The 21,421-nt window shown below is 49.7% G+C and overlaps 1 protein-coding gene across 1 annotated transcript in view; it reads right to left on the bottom strand.

Annotated features, from left to right (window-relative positions):
- MMEL1 (membrane metalloendopeptidase like 1) overlaps positions 1 to 18,158 on the bottom strand; it is a 240,207-nt gene extending 222,049 nt beyond the window's left edge. Inside the window, exon 1 of the mRNA XM_056544305.1 lies at positions 18,010 to 18,158. The gene's annotated coding sequence lies outside the window, so the exon portion shown is untranslated. The remainder of the gene's footprint in view (positions 1 to 18,009) is intronic.
- Positions 18,159 to 21,421: the final 3,263 nt, after the last annotated feature.

The raw sequence follows: 21,421 nt of genomic DNA, 5'->3' as shown, positions 1-21,421 counted from the left end.
CCTCATATCGTGACCTCATATCCCATCCTCATATCTCATCCTCATATCCTGTCCTCATATCTCGTCTTCATATCCCATCCTCATATCCCGACCTCATATCCCATCCTCATATCCCGTCCTTGTATCCCGACCTCATATCCCATCCTCATATCCCTTCCTCATATCCTGACCTCATATCCTTTCCATATATCTCATCCTCATATCCCGTCCTCATATCCCATCCAAATATCTCATCCTCAAATCCTGTCCTCATATCCCGTCCTCATATCCTGACCTCATATCCCGTCCTCATATCCCATCCAAATATCTCATCCTCAAATCCCGTCCTTATATGCCGTCCTCATATCCTGACCTCATATCCCGTCCTCATATCCCGACCTCATATTCTTACCTCATATCTCATCCTCATATCTCGTCCTCATATTCTGTCCTGATATCCCATCCTCTTATCCTACCTTCTTATGCTGTCCTCATATTATGACCTCAAATCCTGTCCTCATATCCCAACCTCATTGTCACGATTCGGCAGGCTGGAGGTGGATCCTCTGTGTCAGAGAGGGATTGGCGTGGACCGTGTCGGTAGACCGGTTCTAAGTTGCTACTGGTTTTCACCAGAGCCCGCCGCAAAGCGGGATGGTCTTGCAGCGGCGGTAGCAACCAGGTCGTATCCACCGGCAACGGATCAACCTCTCTGACTGCTGAGATAGGCGTGGTACAAGGGATAAGGCAAGAGCAAGGTCGGACGTAGCAGAAGGTCGGGGCAGGCGGCAAGGTTTGTAGTCTAAAGAAATAGCAGGAGGTCAGGAACACAGTATGGGTAAACACAGTAGTAGCTTTCTCAAGGCACTAAGGCAACAAGATCCGGCAAGGAAGTGCAGGGGAAGTGAGGTAATATAGCCAGGGAGCAGGTGGAAGCTAATTAGGCTGATTGGGCCAGGCACCAATCATTGGTGCACTGGCCCTTTAAATCTCAGAGAGCTGGTGCGCGCGCGCCCTAGAGAGCGGAGCCGCGCGCGCCAGAACATGACAGCCGGGGACCGGGACAGGTGAGTGACTTGGGATGCGATTCGCGAGCGGGCGCCTCCCGCTGTGCGAATCGCATCCCCGCCGGCAATGTCAGTGCAGCGCTCCCGGTCAGCGGGTCTGACCGGGGTGCTGCAGGGAGAGAAACGCCACGAGCGCTTCGGGGAGGAGCAGGGACCCGGAGTGCTCAGCGTAACAGTACCCCCCCCCCCCTTAGGTCTCCCCCTCTTTTTGTCGGGATGTCGCTCCACATGGGACGAGGACATTGGGAGCGATTGTAGAGTCTCCTTCTGGGGGACAGTGAAGTCCTGGGTATGCCCTTGAACGGCAGACAGTTCAGAAGGAGTGGGAATGGGGAGGGGGGGCAGAGGGTGAGGCTTGGCACGGGGCAGAGTGTTACCAGGACGGGGGCTATGAGGAGGCACGGCACAGTCCTGATAAGCCTTGGGGAGACCAGGCACAGGAGGAGACACTGAGGCCCGACAGACGGGGCTGGGAGCAGACGTGAGGCATTTCTTGCGGCAAGCAGGACCCAAATTCTTGATCTCCCCGGTGGTCCAGTCCAGGGTAGGAGAATGAAGCTGGAGCAATGGCAGACCGAGGAGGACTTCAGAGGTGCAGTTGGGCAGGACCAAAAATTCAATTTTCTCGTGATGCAGTCCAATGTTCATAAGCAGGGGCTCTGTGCAGTAACGCACAGTGCAGTGCAACTTCACTCCGTTGACCGAAGAAATGTAAAGCGGCTTGACGAGACGGGTCACCGGGATGCAGTACCTATCAAGCAAAGAGGCCAGAATAAAATTTCCAGAAGAACCAGAGTCCACGACGGCCACGGCTGAGAAGGAGGAGTTGGCAGAAGGAGAAATCCGCACGGGCACAGTGAGACATGGAGAAGCAGAGTTCGTACCAAGAGACGCCAGACCCACGTGAGCAGGGTGCGAGCGTGCGTTTTCCAGACGTGGAGGACGGATAGGGCAATCCACCAAGAAATGTTCGGTACTAGCGCAGTACAGACATAGATTTTTATCCCTACGGCGAGACCTCTCTTCAAGGGTCAGGCGAGACCGATCCACTTGCATAGCCTCCTCGGCGGGAGGCACAGGGGTAGATTGCAAAGGATACTGTGAGAGAGGTGCCCAGGGATTAAGGTCTTTTTCCTGGCGGAGCTCCTGGTGTCTCTCAGAAAAACGCATGTCAATGCGGGTGGCCAAATGGATAAGTTCATGCAGGTTGGCAGGAATTTCTCGTGCGGCCAGCACATCCTTGATGTTACTGGATAGGCCTTTTTTAAAGGTCGCGCAGAGAGCCTCGTTATTCCAGGATAATTCAGAGGCGAGGGTACGAAATTGGATGGCGTATTCGCCTACAGAAGAACTACCCTGGACCAGGTTTAACAAGGCAGTTGTCACGATGCCGGCTGGCAGGTAGTGGATCCTCTGTGCCAGAGAGGGATTGGCGTGGACCGTGCTAGTGGACCGGTTCTAAGCCACTACTGGTTTTCACCAGAGCCCGCCGCAAAGCGGGATGGTCTTGCTGCGGCGGTAGTGACCAGGTCGTATCCACTAGCAACGGCTCACCTCTCTGGCTGCTGAAGATAGGCGCGGTACAAGGGAGTAGGCAAAAGCAAGGTCGGACGTAGCAGAAGGTCGGGGCAGGCAGCAAGGATCGTAGTCAGGGGCAACGGCAGAAGGTCTGGAAACACAGGCAAGGAACACACAAGGAACGCTTTCACTGGCACTAAGGCAACAAGATCCGGCAAGGGAGTGCAGGGGAAATGAGGTGATATAGGGAAGTGCACAGGTGAACACACTAATTGGAACCACTGCGCCAATCAGCGGCGCAGTGGCCCTTTAAATCGCAGAGACCCGGCGCGCGCGCGCCCTAGGGAGCGGGGCCGCGCGCGCCGGGACAGAACAGACGGAGAGCGAGTCAGGTAGGGGAGCCGGGGTGCGCATCGCGAGCGGGCGCTACCCGCATCGCGAATCGCATCCCGGCTGGCAGCGGAATCGCAGCGCCCCGGGTCAGAGGACGTGACCGGAGCGCTGCCGCGGGGAGAGTGAAGCGAGCGCTCCGGGGAGGAGCGGGGACCCGGAGCGCTCGGCGTAACAGTACCCCCCCCCCTTGGGTCTCCCCCTCTTCTTAGAGCCTGAGAACCTGAGGAGCAGACTTTTGTCTAGGATGTTGTCCTCAGGTTCCCAGGATCTCTCTTCAGGACCACAACCCTCCCAGTCCACTAAAAAAAAATTTTTCCCTCTGACCTTTTTGGCAGCTAAAATTTCTTTGGCCGAGAAGATGTCCGAGGAGCCGGAAACAGGAGTGGGAGGAACAGATTTGGGAGAAAAATGGTTGAGGATGAGTGGTTTGAGAAGAGAGACGTGAAAGGCATTAGGGATACGAAGAGAGGGAGGAAGAAGAAGTTTATAAGAGACAGGATTAATTTGACACAAAATTTTGAAAGGACCAAGATAGCGTGGTCGCAACTTGTAGCTAGGGACACGGAAGCGGACATATTTAGCGGAGAGCCATACCTTGTCTCCAGGGGAAAAAACGGGGGGAGCTCTTCTTTTCTTATCTGCGAATTTCTTCATGCGTGATGAAGCCTGTAAGAGAGAATTTTGGGTCTCTCTCCATATGATGGAAAGGTCACGAGAAATTTCATCCACAGCGGGCAGACCAGAGGGCAAGGGAGTAGGGAGGGGGGGAAGAGGGTGACGGCCGTACACCACGAAAAATGGGGATTTGGAGGAAGACTCAGAGACCCTGAAGTTATACGAGAATTCGGCCCATGGGAGGAGATCTGCCCAGTCATCCTGGCGGGAGGAAACAAAATGTCGCAAATAATCACCCAAGATCTGGTTAATCCTTTCTACTTGTCCATTGGACTGGGGATGATATGCAGAAGAAAAATTTAATTTAATCTTGAGTTGTTTACAGAGAGCCCTCCAGAATTTAGACACGAATTGGACGCCTCTATCCGAGACAATCTGCGTAGGCAACCCGTGAAGACGAAAAATGTGTACAAAAAATTGTTTAGCCAACTGAGGCGCAGAAGGAAGACCAGGAAGAGGGATGAAATGTGCCATTTTGGAGAATCGATCAACGACCACCCAAATAACAGTGTTGCCACGGGAAGGGGGTAAATCAGTAATAAAATCCATACCAATCAGAGACCAAGGCTGTTCGGGGACAGGCAGAGGATGAAGAAAACCAGCGGGCTTCTGGCGAGGAGTCTTATCCCGGGCACAGATAGTGCAGGCTCGCACAAAGTCCACAACATCCGTCTCCAGAGTCGGCCACCAATAGAAGCGGGAGATGAGTTGCACAGATTTCTTGATACCCGCATGACCTGCGAGATGGGAGGAGTGACCCCATTTGAGGATTCCGAGGCGTTGGCGAGGAGAAACAAAGGTCTTTCCTGGAGGAGTCTGCCTGATGGAGGCAGGAGAAGTGGAGATCAGGCAGTCAGGTGGAATGATGTTGTTACGCGGAGCGCTCCGGGTCCCCGCTCCTCCCCGGAGCGCTCGCTTCACTCTCCCCGCGGCAGCGCTCCGGTCACGTCCTCTGACCCGGGGCGCTGCGATTCCGCTGCCAGCCGGGATGCGATTCGCGATGCGGGTAGCGCCCCGCTCGCGATGCGCACCCCGGCTCCCCTACCTGACTCGCTCTCCGTCTGTTCTGTCCCGGCGCGCGCGGCCCCGCTCCCTAGGGCGCGCGCGCGCCGGGTCTCTGCGATTTAAAGGGCCACTGCGCCGCTGATTGGCGCAGTGGTTCCTATCAGTGTGTTCACCTGTGCACTTCCCTATATCACCTCACTTCCCCTGCACTCCCTTGCCGGATCTTGTTGCCTTAGTGCCAGTGAAAGCGTTCCTTGTGTGTTCCTTGCCTGTGTTTCCAGACCTTCTGCCGTTGCCCCTGACTACGATCCTTGCTGCCTGCCCCGACCTTCTGCTACGTCCGACCTTGCTTCTGTCTACTCCCTTGTACCGCGCCTATCTTCAGCAGCCAGAGAGGTGAGCCGTTGCTAGTGGATACGACCTGGTCACTACCGCCGCAGCAAGACCATCCCGCTTTGCGGCGGGCTCTGGTGAAAACCAGTAGTGGCTTAGAACCGGTCCACTAGCACGGTCCACGCCAATCCCTCTCTGGCACAGAGGATCCACTACCTGCCAGCCGGCATCGTGACAGTAGATCCGGCCATGGATCCCGCTGAAGTTCCTCTGCCAGTTGTCGCTGACCTCACCACGGTGGTCGCCCAGCAGTCACAACAGATAGCGCAACAAGGCCAACAGCTGTCTCAACTGACCGTTATGCTACAACAGTTACTACCACAGCTTCAGCAGTCTTCTCCTCCGCCAGCTCCTGCACCTCCTCCGCAGCGAGTGGCCGCTCCTGGGATACGCTTATCCTTGCCGGATAAATTTGATGGGGACTCTAAGTTTTGCCGTGGCTTTCTTTCCCAATGTTCCCTGCATCTGGAGATGATGTCGGACCTGTTTCCCACTGAAAGGTCTAAGGTGGCTTTCGTAGTCAGCCTTCTGTCCGGAAAAGCCCTGTCATGGGCCACACCGCTCTGGGACCGCAATGACCCCGTCACTGCCTCTGTACACTCCTTCTTCTCGGAAATCCGAAGTGTCTTTGAGGAACCTGCCCGAGCCTCTTCTGCTGAGACTGCCCTGTTGAACCTGGTCCAGGGTAATTCTTCCGTTGGCGAGTATGCCGTACAATTCCGTACTCTTGCTTCAGAATTGTCCTGGAATAATGAGGCCCTCTGCGCGACCTTCAAAAAAGGCCTATCCAGCAACATTAAAGATGTTCTGGCCGCACGAGAAATTCCTGCTAATCTACATGAACTTATTCACCTAGCCACTCGCATTGACATGCGTTTTTCCGAAAGGCGTCAGGAACTCCGCCAAGATATGGACTCTGTTCGCACGAGGCGTTTCTTCTCCTCGGCTCCTCTCTCCTCTGGTCCCCTGCAATCTGTTCCTGTGCCTCCCGCCGTGGAGGCTATGCAGGTCGACCGGTCTCGCCTGACACCTCAAGAGAGGATACGACGCCGTATGGAGAACCTCTGCCTGTACTGTGCTAGTACCGAACACTTCCTGAGAGATTGTCCTATCCGTCCTCCCCGCCTGGAAAGACGTACGCTGACTCCGCACAAAGGTGAGACAGTCCTTGATGTCTACTCTGCTTCTCCACGTCTTACTGTGCCTGTGCGGATGTCTGCCTCTGCCTTCTCCTTCTCTACAGTGGCCTTCTTGGACTCTGGATCTGCAGGAAATTTTATTTTGGCCTCTCTCGTCAACAAGTTCAACATCCCGGTGACCAGTCTCGCCAGACCCCTCTACATCAATTGTGTAAATAATGAAAGATTGGACTGTACCATACGTTTCCGCACGGAGCCCCTTCTTATGAGCATCGGATCTCATCATGAGAGGATTGAACTTTTGGTCCTCCCCAATTGCACCTCGGAAATTCTCCTTGGACTTCCCTGGCTTCAACTTCATTCCCCTACCCTGGATTGGTCCACTGGGGAGATCAAGTGTTGGGGGTCCTCTTGTTCCAAGAACTGTCTAAAACCGGTTCCCAGTAACCCTTGCCGTAACTCTGTGGTTCCTCCAGTAACCGGTCTCCCTAAGGCCTATATGGACTTCGCGGATGTTTTCTGCAAAAAACAAGCTGAGACTCTACCTCCTCACAGGCCTTATGATTGCCCTATCGACCTCCTCCCGGGCACTACTCCACCCCGGGGCAGAATTTATCCTCTCTCTGCCCCAGAGACTCTTGCCATGTCCGAATACGTCCAGGAGAATCTAAAAAAGGGCTTTATCCGTAAATCCTCCTCTCCTGCCGGAGCCGGATTTTTCTTTGTGTCCAAAAAAGATGGCTCCCTACGTCCGTGCATTGACTACCGCGGTCTTAATAAAATCACGGTTAAGAACCGCTACCCCTTACCCCTCATCTCTGAACTCTTTGATCGCCTCCAAGGTGCCCACATCTTCACTAAATTGGACTTAAGAGGCGCCTATAACCTCATCCGCATCAGAGAGGGGGACGAGTGGAAAACGGCATTTAACACCAGAGATGGACACTTTGAGTATCTGGTCATGCCCTTTGGACTGTGCAACGCCCCTGCCGTCTTCCAAGACTTTGTCAATGAAATTTTTCGTGATCTGTTATACTCCTGTGTTGTTGTATATCTGGACGATATCCTAATTTTTTCTGCCAATCTAGAAGAACACCGCCAGCATGTCCGTATGGTTCTTCAGAGACTTCGTGACAACCAACTCTATGCCAAAATTGAGAAATGTCTGTTTGAATGCCAATCTCTTCCTTTTCTAGGATATTTGGTCTCTGGCCAGGGACTACAGATGGATCCAGACAAACTCTCTGCCGTCTTAGATTGGCCACGCCCCTCCGGACTCCGTGCTATCCAACGCTTTTTGGGGTTCGCCAATTATTACAGGCAATTTATTCCACATTTTTCTACCATTGTGGCTCCTATCGTGGCTTTAACCAAAAAAAATGCTGATCCCAAGTCCTGGCCTCCTCAAGCAGAAGACGCCTTTAAACGACTCAAGTCTGCCTTTTCTTCGGCTCCCGTCCTCTCCAGACCTGACCCTTCCAAACCCTTCCTATTGGAGGTTGATGCCTCCTCAGTGGGAGCTGGAGCTGTTCTTCTACAAAAAAATTCTTCCGGGCATGCAGTCACTTGTGGTTTTTTCTCTAGGACCTTCTCTCCAGCGGAGAGGAACTACTCCATCGGGGATCGAGAGCTTCTAGCCATTAAATTAGCACTTGAGGAATGGAGGCATCTGCTGGAGGGATCAAGTTCTCCTGTTATTATCTACACCGACCACAAGAACCTCTCCTACCTCCAGTCTGCCCAACGGCTGAATCCTCGCCAGGCCCGGTGGTCTCTGTTCTTTGCCCGATTTAATTTTGAGATTCACTTTCGTCCTGCCGATAAGAACATTAGGGCCGATGCTCTCTCTCGTTCCTCGGATGCCTCAGAAGTTGAACTCTCTCCGCAACACATCATTCCACCTGACTGCCTGATCTCCACTTCTCCTGCCTCCATCAGGCAGACTCCTCCAGGAAAGACCTTTGTTTCTCCTCGCCAACGCCTCGGAATCCTCAAATGGGGTCACTCCTCCCATCTCGCAGGTCATGCGGGTATCAAGAAATCTGTGCAACTCATCTCCCGCTTCTATTGGTGGCCGACTCTGGAGACGGATGTTGTGGACTTTGTGCGAGCCTGCACTATCTGTGCCCGGGATAAGACTCCTCGCCAGAAGCCCGCTGGTTTTCTTCATCCTCTGCCTGTCCCCGAACAGCCTTGGTCTCTGATTGGTATGGATTTTATTACTGATTTACCCCCTTCCCGTGGCAACACTGTTATTTGGGTGGTCGTTGATCGATTCTCCAAAATGGCACATTTCATCCCTCTTCCTGGTCTTCCTTCTGCGCCTCAGTTGGCTAAACAATTTTTTGTACACATTTTTCGTCTTCACGGGTTGCCTACGCAGATTGTCTCGGATAGAGGCGTCCAATTCGTGTCTAAATTCTGGAGGGCTCTCTGTAAACAACTCAAGATTAAATTAAATTTTTCTTCTGCATATCATCCCCAGTCCAATGGACAAGTAGAAAGGATTAACCAGATCTTGGGTGATTATTTGCGACATTTTGTTTCCTCCCGCCAGGATGACTGGGCAGATCTCCTCCCATGGGCCGAATTCTCGTATAACTTCAGGGTCTCTGAGTCTTCCTCCAAATCCCCATTTTTCGTGGTGTACGGCCGTCACCCTCTTCCCCCCCTCCCTACTCCCTTGCCCTCTGGTCTGCCCGCTGTGGATGAAATTTCTCGTGACCTTTCCATCATATGGAGAGAGACCCAAAATTCTCTCTTACAGGCTTCATCACGCATGAAGAAGTTCGCGGATAAGAAAAGAAGAGCTCCCCCCGTTTTTTCCCCTGGAGACAAGGTATGGCTCTCCGCTAAATATGTCCGCTTCCGTGTCCCTAGCTACAAGTTGGGACCACGCTATCTTGGTCCTTTCAAAATTTTGTGTCAAATTAATCCTGTCTCTTATAAACTTCTTCTTCCTCCCTCTCTTCGTATCCCTAATGCCTTTCACGTCTCTCTTCTCAAACCACTCATCCTCAACCGTTTTTCTCCCAAATCTGTTCCTCCCACTCCTGTTTCCGGCTCCTCGGACATCTTCTCGGTCAAAGAAATTTTAGCTGCCAAAAAGGTCAGAGGGAAAAATTTTTTTTTAGTGGACTGGGAGGGTTGTGGTCCTGAAGAGAGATCCTGGGAACCTGAGGACAACATCCTAGACAAAAGTCTGCTCCTCAGGTTCTCAGGCTCTAAGAAGAGGGGGAGACCCAAGGGGGGGGGTACTGTTACGCCGAGCGCTCCGGGTCCCCGCTCCTCCCCGGAGCGCTCGCTTCACTCTCCCCGCGGCAGCGCTCCGGTCACGTCCTCTGACCCGGGGCGCTGCGATTCCGCTGCCAGCCGGGATGCGATTCGCGATGCGGGTAGCGCCCGCTCGCGATGCGCACCCCGGCTCCCCTACCTGACTCGCTCTCCGTCTGTTCTGTCCCGGCGCGCGCGGCCCCGCTCCCTAGGGCGCGCGCGCGCCGGGTCTCTGCGATTTAAAGGGCCACTGCGCCGCTGATTGGCGCAGTGGTTCCTATCAGTGTGTTCACCTGTGCACTTCCCTATATCACCTCACTTCCCCTGCACTCCCTTGCCGGATCTTGTTGCCTTAGTGCCAGTGAAAGCGTTCCTTGTGTGTTCCTTGCCTGTGTTTCCAGACCTTCTGCCGTTGCCCCTGACTACGATCCTTGCTGCCTGCCCCGACCTTCTGCTACGTCCGACCTTGCTTCTGTCTACTCCCTTGTACCGCGCCTATCTTCAGCAGCCAGAGAGGTGAGCCGTTGCTAGTGGATACGACCTGGTCACTACCGCCGCAGCAAGACCATCCCGCTTTGCGGCGGGCTCTGGTGAAAACCAGTAGTGGCTTAGAACCGGTCCACTAGCACGGTCCACGCCAATCCCTCTCTGGCACAGAGGATCCACTACCTGCCAGCCGGCATCGTGACAGATGTGTTGCGGAGAGAGTTCAACTTCTGAGGCATCCGAGGAACGAGAGAGAGCATCGGCCCTAATGTTCTTATCGGCAGGACGAAAGTGAATCTCAAAATTAAATCGGGCAAAGAACAGAGACCACCGGGCCTGGCGAGGATTCAGCCGTTGGGCAGACTGGAGGTAGGAGAGGTTCTTGTGGTCGGTGTAGATAATAACAGGAGAACTTGATCCCTCCAGCAGATGCCTCCATTCCTCAAGTGCTAATTTAATGGCTAGAAGCTCTCGATCCCCGATGGAGTAGTTCCTCTCCGCTGGAGAGAAGGTCCTAGAGAAAAAACCACAAGTGACAGCATGCCCGGAAGAATTTTTTTGTAGAAGAACAGCTCCAGCTCCCACTGAGGAGGCATCAACCTCCAATAGGAAGGGTTTGGAAGGGTCAGGTCTGGAGAGGACGGGAGCCGAAGAAAAGGCAGACTTGAGTCGTTTAAAGGCGTCTTCTGCTTGAGGAGGCCAGGACTTGGGATCAGCATTTTTTTTGGTTAAAGCCACGATAGGAGCCACAATGGTAGAAAAATGTGGAATAAATTGCCTGTAATAATTGGCGAACCCCAAAAAGCGTTGGATAGCACGGAGTCCGGAGGGGCGTGGCCAATCTAAGACGGCAGAGAGTTTGTCTGGATCCATCTGTAGTCCCTGGCCAGAGACCAAATATCCTAGAAAAGGAAGAGATTGGCATTCAAACAGACATTTCTCAATTTTGGCATAGAGTTGGTTGTCACGAAGTCTCTGAAGAACCATACGGACATGCTGGCGGTGTTCTTCTAGATTGGCAGAAAAAATTAGGATATCGTCCAGATATACAACAACACAGGAGTATAACAGATCACGAAAAATTTCATTGACAAAGTCTTGGAAGACGGCAGGGGCGTTGCACAGTCCAAAGGGCATGACCAGATACTCAAAGTGTCCATCTCTGGTGTTAAATGCCGTTTTCCACTCGTCCCCCTCTCTGATGCGGATGAGGTTATAGGCGCCTCTTAAGTCCAATTTAGTGAAGATGTGGGCACCTTGGAGGCGATCAAAGAGTTCAGAGATGAGGGGTAAGGGGTAGCGGTTCTTAACCGTGATTTTATTAAGACCGCGGTAGTCAATGCAAGGACGTAGGGAGCCATCTTTTTTGGACACAAAGAAAAATCCGGCTCCGGCAGGAGAGGAGGATTTACGGATAAAGCCCTTTTTTAGATTCTCCTGGACGTATTCGGACATGGCAAGAGTCTCTGGGGCAGAGAGAGGATAAATTCTGCCCCGGGGTGGAGTAGTACCCGGGAGGAGGTCGATAGGGCAATCATAAGGCCTGTGAGGAGGTAGAGTCTCAGCTTGTTTTTTGCAGAAAACATCCGCGAAGTCCATATAGGCCTTAGGGAGACCGGTTACAGGAGGAACCACAGAGTTACGGCAAGGGTTACTGGGAACCGGTTTTAGACAGTTCTTGGAACAAGAGGACCCCCAACTCTTGATCTCCCCAGTGGACCAATCCAGGGTAGGGGAATGAAGTTGAAGCCAGGGAAGTCCAAGGAGAATTTCCGAGGTGCAATTGGGGAGGACCAAAAGTTCAATCCTCTCATGATGAGATCCGATGCTCATAAGAAGGGGCTCCGTGCGGAAACGTATGGTACAGTCCAATCTTTCATTATTTACACAATTGATGTAGAGGGGTCTGGCGAGACTGGTCACCGGGATGTTGAACTTGTTGACGAGAGAGGCCAAAATAAAATTTCCTGCAGATCCAGAGTCCAAGAAGGCCACTGTAGAGAAGGAGAAGGCAGAGGCAGACATCCGCACAGGCACAGTAAGACGTGGAGAAGCAGAGTAGACATCAAGGACTGTCTCACCTTTGTGCGGAGTCAGCGTACGTCTTTCCAGGCGGGGAGGACGGATAGGACAATCTCTCAGGAAGTGTTCGGTACTAGCACAGTACAGGCAGAGGTTCTCCATACGGCGTCGTGTCCTCTCTTGAGGTGTCAGGCGAGACCGGTCGACCTGCATAGCCTCCACGGCGGGAGGCACAGGAACAGATTGCAGGGGACCAGAGGAGAGAGGAGCCGAGGAGAAGAAACGCCTCGTGCGAACAGAGTCCATATCTTGGCGGAGTTCCTGACGCCTTTCGGAAAAACGCATGTCAATGCGAGTGGCTAGGTGAATAAGTTCATGTAGATTAGCAGGAATTTCTCGTGCGGCCAGAACATCTTTAATGTTGCTGGATAGGCCTTTTTTGAAGGTCGCGCAGAGGGCCTCATTATTCCAGGACAATTCTGAAGCAAGAGTACGGAATTGTACGGCATACTCGCCAACGGAAGAATTACCCTGGACCAGGTTCAACAGGGCAGTCTCAGCAGAAGAGGCTCGGGCAGGTTCCTCAAAGACACTTCGGATTTCCGAGAAGAAGGAGTGTACAGAGGCAGTGACGGGGTCATTGCGGTCCCAGAGCGGTGTGGCCCATGACAGGGCTTTTCCGGACAAAAGGCTGACTACGAAAGCCACCTTAGACCTTTCAGTGGGAAACAGGTCCGACATCATCTCCAGATGCAGGGAACATTGGGAAAGAAAGCCACGGCAAAACTTAGAGTCCCCATCAAATTTATCCGGCAAGGATAAGCGTATCCCAGGAGCGGCCACTCGCTGCGGAGGAGGTGCAGGAGCTGGCGGAGGAGATGACTGCTGAAGCTGTGGTAGTAACTGTTGTAGCATAACGGTCAGTTGAGACAGCTGTTGGCCTTGTTGCGCTATCTGTTGTGACTGCTGGGCGACCACCGTGGTGAGGTCAGCGACAACTGGCAGAGGAACTTCAGCGGGATCCATGGCCGGATCTACTGTCACGATGCCGGCTGGCAGGTAGTGGATCCTCTGTGCCAGAGAGGGATTGGCGTGGACCGTGCTAGTGGACCGGTTCTAAGCCACTACTGGTTTTCACCAGAGCCCGCCGCAAAGCGGGATGGTCTTGCTGCGGCGGTAGTGACCAGGTCGTATCCACTAGCAACGGCTCACCTCTCTGGCTGCTGAAGATAGGCGCGGTACAAGGGAGTAGGCAAAAGCAAGGTCGGACGTAGCAGAAGGTCGGGGCAGGCAGCAAGGATCGTAGTCAGGGGCAACGGCAGAAGGTCTGGAAACACAGGCAAGGAACACACAAGGAACGCTTTCACTGGCACTAAGGCAACAAGATCCGGCAAGGGAGTGCAGGGGAAGTGAGGTGATATAGGGAAGTGCACAGGTGAACACACTAATTGGAACCACTGCGCCAATCAGCGGCGCAGTGGCCCTTTAAATCGCAGAGACCCGGCGCGCGCGCGCCCTAGGGAGCGGGGCCGCGCGCGCCGGGACAGAACAGACGGAGAGCGAGTCAGGTAGGGGAGCCGGGGTGCGCATCGCGAGCGGGCGCTACCCGCATCGCGAATCGCATCCCGGCTGGCAGCGGAATCGCAGCGCCCCGGGTCAGAGGACGTGACCGGAGCGCTGCCGCGGGGAGAGTGAAGCGAGCGCTCCGGGGAGGAGCGGGGACCCGGAGCGCTCGGCGTAACAGCAGTTTCGGCAGAAGAAGCTCGGGCTGGTTCCTCAAAGACACTGCGAACCTCAGAGAAGGAGGACTGTACAGTGGCGGTGACAGGATCATCGCAGTCCCAGAGTGGTGTGGCCCAAGACAAAGCCTTCCCAGACAGGAGACTAACCACGAAAGCCACCTTCGACCGTTCTGTAGGAAATTGGTCTGACAACATCTCCAAATGTAGGGAACATTGTGACAGGAAACCACGGCAGAGTCTAGAGTCCCAATCAAATTTGTCCGGCAGGGACAAGCGGAGGTTAGGAGCGGCCGCTTGCTGCGGAGGAGGTGCAGGAGCCGGCGGAGGAGATGGTTGTTGCTGCTGTAGCTGTGACTGAAGTTGCTGTAACATGGTGGTCAAGTACGACAGCTGGTGATCTTGTTGGGCGATCTGTCGGGATTGCTGGGCGACCAGCGTGGATATGTCAGCGATACTTGGCAGCGGCACGTCAGCGGGATCCATGGCCGGATCTACTGTCACGATTCGGCAGGCTGGAGGTGGATCCTCTGTGTCAGAGAGGGATTGGCGTGGACCGTGTCGGTGGACCGGTTCTAAGTTGCTACTGGTTTTCACCAGAGCCCGCCGCAAAGCGGGATGGTCTTGCAGCGGCGGTAGCAACCAGGTCGTATCCACCGGCAACGGCTCAACCTCTCTGACTGCTGAGATAGGCGCGGTACAAGGGATAAGGCAAGAGCAAGGTCGGACGTAGCAGAAGGTCGGGGCAGGCGGCAAGGTTCGTAGTCTAAAGAAATAGCAGGAGGTCAGGAACACAGTATGGGTAAACACAGTAGTAGCTTTCTCAAGGCACTAAGGCAACAAGATCCGGCAAGGAAGTGCAGGGGAAGCCCTAGAGAGCGGAGCCGCGCGCACCAGAACATGACAGGTGAGTGACTTGGGATGCGATTCGCGAGCGGGTGCGTCCCGCTGTGCGAATCGCATCCCCGCCGGCAATGTCAGTGCAGCGCTCCCGGTCAGCGGGTCTGACCGGGGCGCTGCAGGGAGAGAAACGCCGCGAGCGCTTCGGCGTAACACTCATATTCCGTACTGATATCTCATCCTTATATCCCCCTCTTATATCCTGACCTCATATCCCATCCTCATATCCCGACCTCATATTCTATCCTCATATTCTGACCTCATATCTCATCCTCATATCCCATCCTCATATTCTGTCCTGATATCCCATCCTCTTATCCTGCCTTCTTATGCTGTCCTCATATGCCAACCTCATATTCCGTACTCATATCTCATCCTTGTATCCCCCTCTTATATCCTGACCTCATATCCCAATCTCAAATCCTGTCCTCATATCTGATCCATATGTTCCGTTCTCTTATCCTTACCTCATATACATCCTCATATCCTGTCCTCTTATCCTGTCCTCATATTCTGACCTCCAATCCCGTCCTCATATCCCGTCTTTAAATCCTGACCTTATATCCTGTCCTCATATCCTGTCTTTATATTCCATTCTCTTATCCTGACCTCATATCCTATCCTTATATCCTGTCTTCATATTCCAACCTAATATCCCCTCCATAAATCTTGACCCCATATCCTGTACTAATATCCCCCCCTCTTATCCCATACTCATATCTTGTCCTCATTACCCAACCTCATATCCTGTCCTCATATCCCAACCTCATGTTCTCTGTAGTTGTCTGCTGGACAGTCAGTAGGATTTCTAAAAGTCCCGGGCAATCTCTGCAGCCACAGAATAACACGATCAGGTGATATACAGGAAGTCCCATAGACTTGCATGGGACTTCAGAGAAAACCACTACCCTCATATAAGGCGGTGGGTTACGGTTGATTTAACTCTATTATAGTTTTAGTTCACACTGAGGCGAGACACTGAGGGAACCCATATGGAATTTATATACAGTATGTCAACACTGCGCCAATTTTCTTTAAAAAAATAAAAAATAAATAAACGCAACCATATGCATCACATAAATTTTGTCCCTATTCTGTCCTCTCAGATAAAAAGGAAAAAAACGAACTAAATAAACAGAACAACAGGAAAGTAGACACCTGCAGGATAGAGCTGACTGTAAGGCTATGTTCACATTACGGAAATTCTATGTGCAGTCTCTTTCCGAATCTGTGGTTTAAAGTCCGTGTGACATCCCATTGACTGCTATGAAGTTCCAGGGAGGTTTTGCTAAAAGAAGGAACATGTTTATTCTTTTGGCGCAATCCAACTCCACATCAGAACTTCCGTCGTGTGAACCGCGCAGCGGAATCCCATTGACAGTAATAGGAGTAATATAATTTTGGGAGTTGTAATTTTGCAACATCTGGAGGTCCGCAGGTTGATGATCACTGTTGGGTGCAGAATCTTTTTTTTCTAGATTTTGCACCTGTAAAATTTGGTGCGTCTTATATGCCGGTGCGTCCTATAGGGCGAAAAATACGGTAATATATATATATATATATATATATATATATATATATATATATATATAATGTTTTTTTTCCTGGATAACCCTTTTAAGAACAATGCATTTCAAGGCCAAGGCTGGCCTCTTCGTCAGGTTCAAGAACCTGATGAAGAGGCCAGCCCTGGCCTTGAAACGCGTTGCTCTTAAGTAATAAAAGTTTACAGCATTGAGGTATCTTCAGCTGCTTCATTCTCTATTTTCGATCCCGCTGTGCTGTTTGGAAATCCCTAAAAATGGTGGAAGTTTTCGGAAAAACAAGAACAGGGAAAGTTTTGGCGAAGTTACCCAACTTTTTATGTGAATTGTTGCTGCAAGTGAGATGAGGTTTAACATCTTCATGGTGTTTGCGGCCTCTTCTCCGGATCCTTACCTCAATCATATGCACACATTTAAGTGCTTTATGGGTTTTAATATTTTTATTCTTGTATGTCATTCTTCAAAAAGATTGTGCACGTGCCTTAAAGGGGTATTCCAGGCAAAACCTTTTTTTATATGTATCAACTGGCTCCGGAAAGTTAAACAGATTTGTAAATTACTTCTATAAAAAAATCTTAATCCTTCCAATAGTTATTAGCTTCTGAAGTTTTCTGTCTAACTGCTCAATGATGATGTCACGTCCCGGGAGCTGTGCATGATGGGAGAATATCCCCATAGGAACTGCACAGCTCCCGGGACGTGAGTCATCAGAGAGCAGGTAGACAGAAAACAACAACTCAACTTCAGAAGCTAATAACTATTGGAAGGATTAAGATTTTTTAATAGAAATAATTTACAAATCTGTTTAACTTTCCGGAGCCAGTTGATATATGGAAATAAAAAGTTTTGGCCTGGAATACCCCTTTAAGGAAGCAGGGAGAAAAAATGGGAATACAACAAACTGCCTAAAAAATACAAGGCTAGAGCATGCTGCATTAAAAAGAACACCAATAACCCCCAAAAAGTGAAGAAAAACACCTCAAATAGCACATTGTATAGTAATACCATGTTGTATTTGAGCCATCAGACAAAAGAGGTATTTTTGTAAAAAAAAAAAAAAAAGCACAAAAAGTTTTTTTTTTTAAATAAAACATCAAATGACCTGAGGAGGAATTTTATACCCATTTTTACACAAAAACATAGATATAATCAGACCAATAACAAAAGCCTTCTTTGCAGATAGCAAATAATTATTAATAATAATAATAATAATAATATTAGGCAAGACATATGTCCATTAAAAGAGGAACGTAATACTACCTTAATTACTATTAATAAATATTTGTGTCACTTATATAAACAAAAAGATAAAACATTACAACGTTCTCGTCCGATTCCATCCGGTATAAGAAATCTGTATTAAAGTTTCATGAAACGGTCGGCTACATCAATGTTCCATAAGGAATCATTAACGGGTGTAAAATCTGCACTGTAATCATTTAACTGCATCACATTAACCAAGCTGCAAAGTAAAAATAAAAAATCATGAAAACTTAAAAAGGGCCGTAAGGACTAAGACAAAAGAAAAATATGAGTATGTGCAGTTATTTTAACTTTAAACACTATAACAATAAATTAAAAATGAATATATATTTTTATATTTAAAAATATTGTAAAAAGAACATATATATGTGTGTGTGGGTGTATATATATATATATATATATTTATATATATATATATATATATATATATATATATATATATATATATATATGAATATTTTTTTATATTAAAAAATAATTAGATTTTATTTCTTTCTTTAATGTTTAAAAAGTAACCAAATTAAAAATAAACATAAATTATCAGACAATGCAGAAAAGGAATAATAATCCTAATATGCTTTATACAATTTCTCAGAATATAATGTTTTCTCACCTGTATCATAGGAAGAATTTCTCCGCAGTCACCGACAATTACTGAGCGGATGTTAATAAATAAATAAACTTCCCCTTTGATCTTTACATTTTCTGCTGGAGCCAATGGTTTGTCTGCACAGCAGCTTATTAGAAAGAGCTTTTCCCAGCGAGATGCTTTTCTACGATATTTTTTTTTGTCCGCTCTTGGTCTCGCAATCTCATCACACTCAGGTGTCTGAGATTATCCAATGAATATCCAGCACTGGTAATACACAACCAAGGTTATCGTTACATTAACTCCTACTGCTCCGACACAGCTCTGTGCACCGCCTGCTCTAATATACCTGTTCTGTATGAGATCCAAAGAGGCTACGATTACCAGAACAGGGTTATCTCTATGGATTATTGGTAAACGTCTCCCATCATGCCTCAGGCCAGGGCACAGATTTTATGTTCTCTTCGATGGAAGGTTCTTCTGTGCTTGTTGCCCCTTTACACCCTCCATGAGCTCCGGAGGCCGTAATCTAAACCGTCGTGTTATGCAAAACAATTATACATAGAACAATATGGCACAAGGCTATGCTGGAAGAGCTAATTCCATGGTGATGTAACATGCCTGTGAGAGATAAGTCACTTACCCATGAATTGTTTATATTGTGTGCAAATACTTCATGGGGTGATGTCATTGTCACGTCAAGAAGGGAAAAGTGCAGACCTGACCTTACCCCAAACCGATATCCCTACCTACATGAACGACCTACCTACAACGTCACTGAGGAAGAGCGCGCATGCGCTTGAAACGCGTATGACTGTGGAGGGGGTCGGTTTTACTTTGTATTGTTTGTTAAATTTTTGATACAGAGAAAATAAAGCTGCAAGTCTTATATCTGGAGCCGGATCATCGTTAGTTCTTCTGCCTGGAATATTAGCACTTTGCCGAGTGTGGACCTGTGCACAGAAATTGGTGGAGGTGAGCTGCACAATACTATTTACATGAACGATCTACCTTAAGCAGCAGCCCCCAACTGAGCGACAACTGGGGTGGGGGAGTTGCTTCCAGACTTACCAAAATCTGTCAAGTTTTTCTAGGAAGAGTCGGGTCACTGGCATTTACCAAAATCACAGCAGGTCCAGTTGATATTTATCTAATGGGCAATTTAATTTGTGATGTCAGACGGGTCCCACCAACCACCACGGTCCCATCACAGGTCCCCTCTCCACCAAGGAACAGAACAAGTTTCTGCGCTTCTTAGAAATGATGCTTCATCTAAAGCAGTGGTCTCAAACTACGGCCCTCCAGATGTTGCAAAACTTTAACTCCCAGCAGCCAACGGTTTGAGGGCCACAGTTTGAGACCACTGACCTTCAGTAACTAACAGTCCCAGGCACCAAGGTTATTATCGGGCAATCCTTGGTGACCCTGAGGTTATATATACTGGACCTTTACGGGATATACAGTACAGACCATAAGTTTGGACACCTTCTCATTCAGATTTTACTTTATTTTCATGACTATGAATATTGTAGATTCGCACTGAAGGCATCAAAACTATGAATTATCACATGTGGAATTATATACATAACAATAAGTGGGAGAATCTGTCATATTCTAGGTTCTTCCTTTTGCTGTGATTCCCACTTTGCAGACTCTTGGATTCTCCTGATGATCTGTAGTCACCTGAAATGGTCTCCAACAGTCTTGAAGGAGTTCCCATGATGCTTAGCACTTGTTGGCCCTTTTTGCCTTCACTCTGCGGTCCAGCTCACCCCAAACCATCTGGATTGGGTTCAGGTCTGGTGACTGTGGAGACCAGGTCATCTGGGGCCGCACCCATCACTCTCCTTCTTGGTCAAATAACCCTTACACAGCCTGGAGGGGTTTGGGGTCATTGTCCAGTTGGTCCAACTAAACACAAACCGGATGGAATAGCAGCCGCTGCAAGATGCTGTGGTAGCCATGCTGGGTCAGTATGCCTTCAATTGTGAAAAAATCCCCAACAGTGTCACTAGCAAAGCCCCCCCCACACCATAACACCTCCTCCCCCACACCATCACACCTCCTCCCCCACGCCATCACACCTCCTCCCCCACACCATCACACCTCCTCCATCACACCTCCTCCTCCTCCACACCATCACACCTCCTCCCCCACACCATCACACCTCCTCCACACCATCACACCTCCTCCCCCACACCATCACACCTCCTCCCCCATCACACCTCCTCCCCCACCACACCATCACACCTCCTCCCCCACCACACCATCACACCTCCTCCCCCACACCATCACACCTCCTCCCCCACACTATCACACCACTATCACGGGATATATATATTATATACGGGACATTTACGGAATATGTATTATATACGGGACCTTTGTGGGATATATAATATATACGGGATATTTATGGGATATATATTATATAATGGACCTTTATGGGATATATAATATATACGGGACCTTTATGGGATATATATTATATACGGGACCTTTACGGGATATATATTATATACTGGACCTTTACGGGATATATATTATATACGGGACCTTTTTCGGGATATATATTATATACTGGACCTTTACGGGATATATATTATATACGGGACCTTTTTCGGGATATATATTGTATACGGGACCTTTTTCGGGATATATATTATATACTGGACCTTTACGGGATATATATTATATACGGGACCTTTTTCGGGATATATATTATATACGGGACCTTTTTCGGGATATATATTATATACGGGACCATTATGGGATATATATTATATACGGGACCTTTTTCGGGATATATTATATACAGGACCTGTTTCGGGATATATATCATATACGGGACATTTTTTTAAGCCAATAATTGGTCCTGTAGTAGTTGGTGTCACCGTGCCTTCATAGTGTCGAAGACGGAACCAAGACCGAAACGCATTGCGCGTCTGTCTGTGCACACGTCGCCTCACATACCCCCTCCACCGTCACCTCTAGCTCGTGGATCATTCTCCCTCATTATCACCAAGGATACAAAGCAATTATTCTACAGAAACGCTGTTATCAAAGTTGTATCGCTCAAAGTGATGGGAGTCGACGAGAGTCCGGGGTTTGAAAAGCTCTGTGAAAAACTATATACTCAAACCAAAATTAAAGGGGTACTCCGCTCTAAACATCTTATCCCCTATCCAAAGGATATGGGAGTGCTGGATATAAGATGTTAGATTGCGGGGGTCCCGCCGCTGGGGAACCCCACGATGTCCAGTCCGGCAGCGGCGGCATCCGGAACATGGAAGCTTTCAGCTTCCGCGTTGATGAAGCCACGCCACGCCCCCTCCATTCATGTCTATGGGAGGGGGTATGACGGCCAGTACATAGCCATCACGCCTCCTCCCATAGTTGAATGAAGGGGGTGTGGCGGTTGGCATCGCCAGTCATC

Source organism: Hyla sarda, chromosome 10, assembly GCF_029499605.1.
Source record: "Hyla sarda isolate aHylSar1 chromosome 10, aHylSar1.hap1, whole genome shotgun sequence".
Lineage (NCBI taxonomy): Eukaryota > Metazoa > Chordata > Amphibia > Anura > Hylidae > Hyla > Hyla sarda.
Note: the sequence above shows the minus strand (reverse complement) of the source record. Positions and strands in the feature narration are given on the sequence as shown.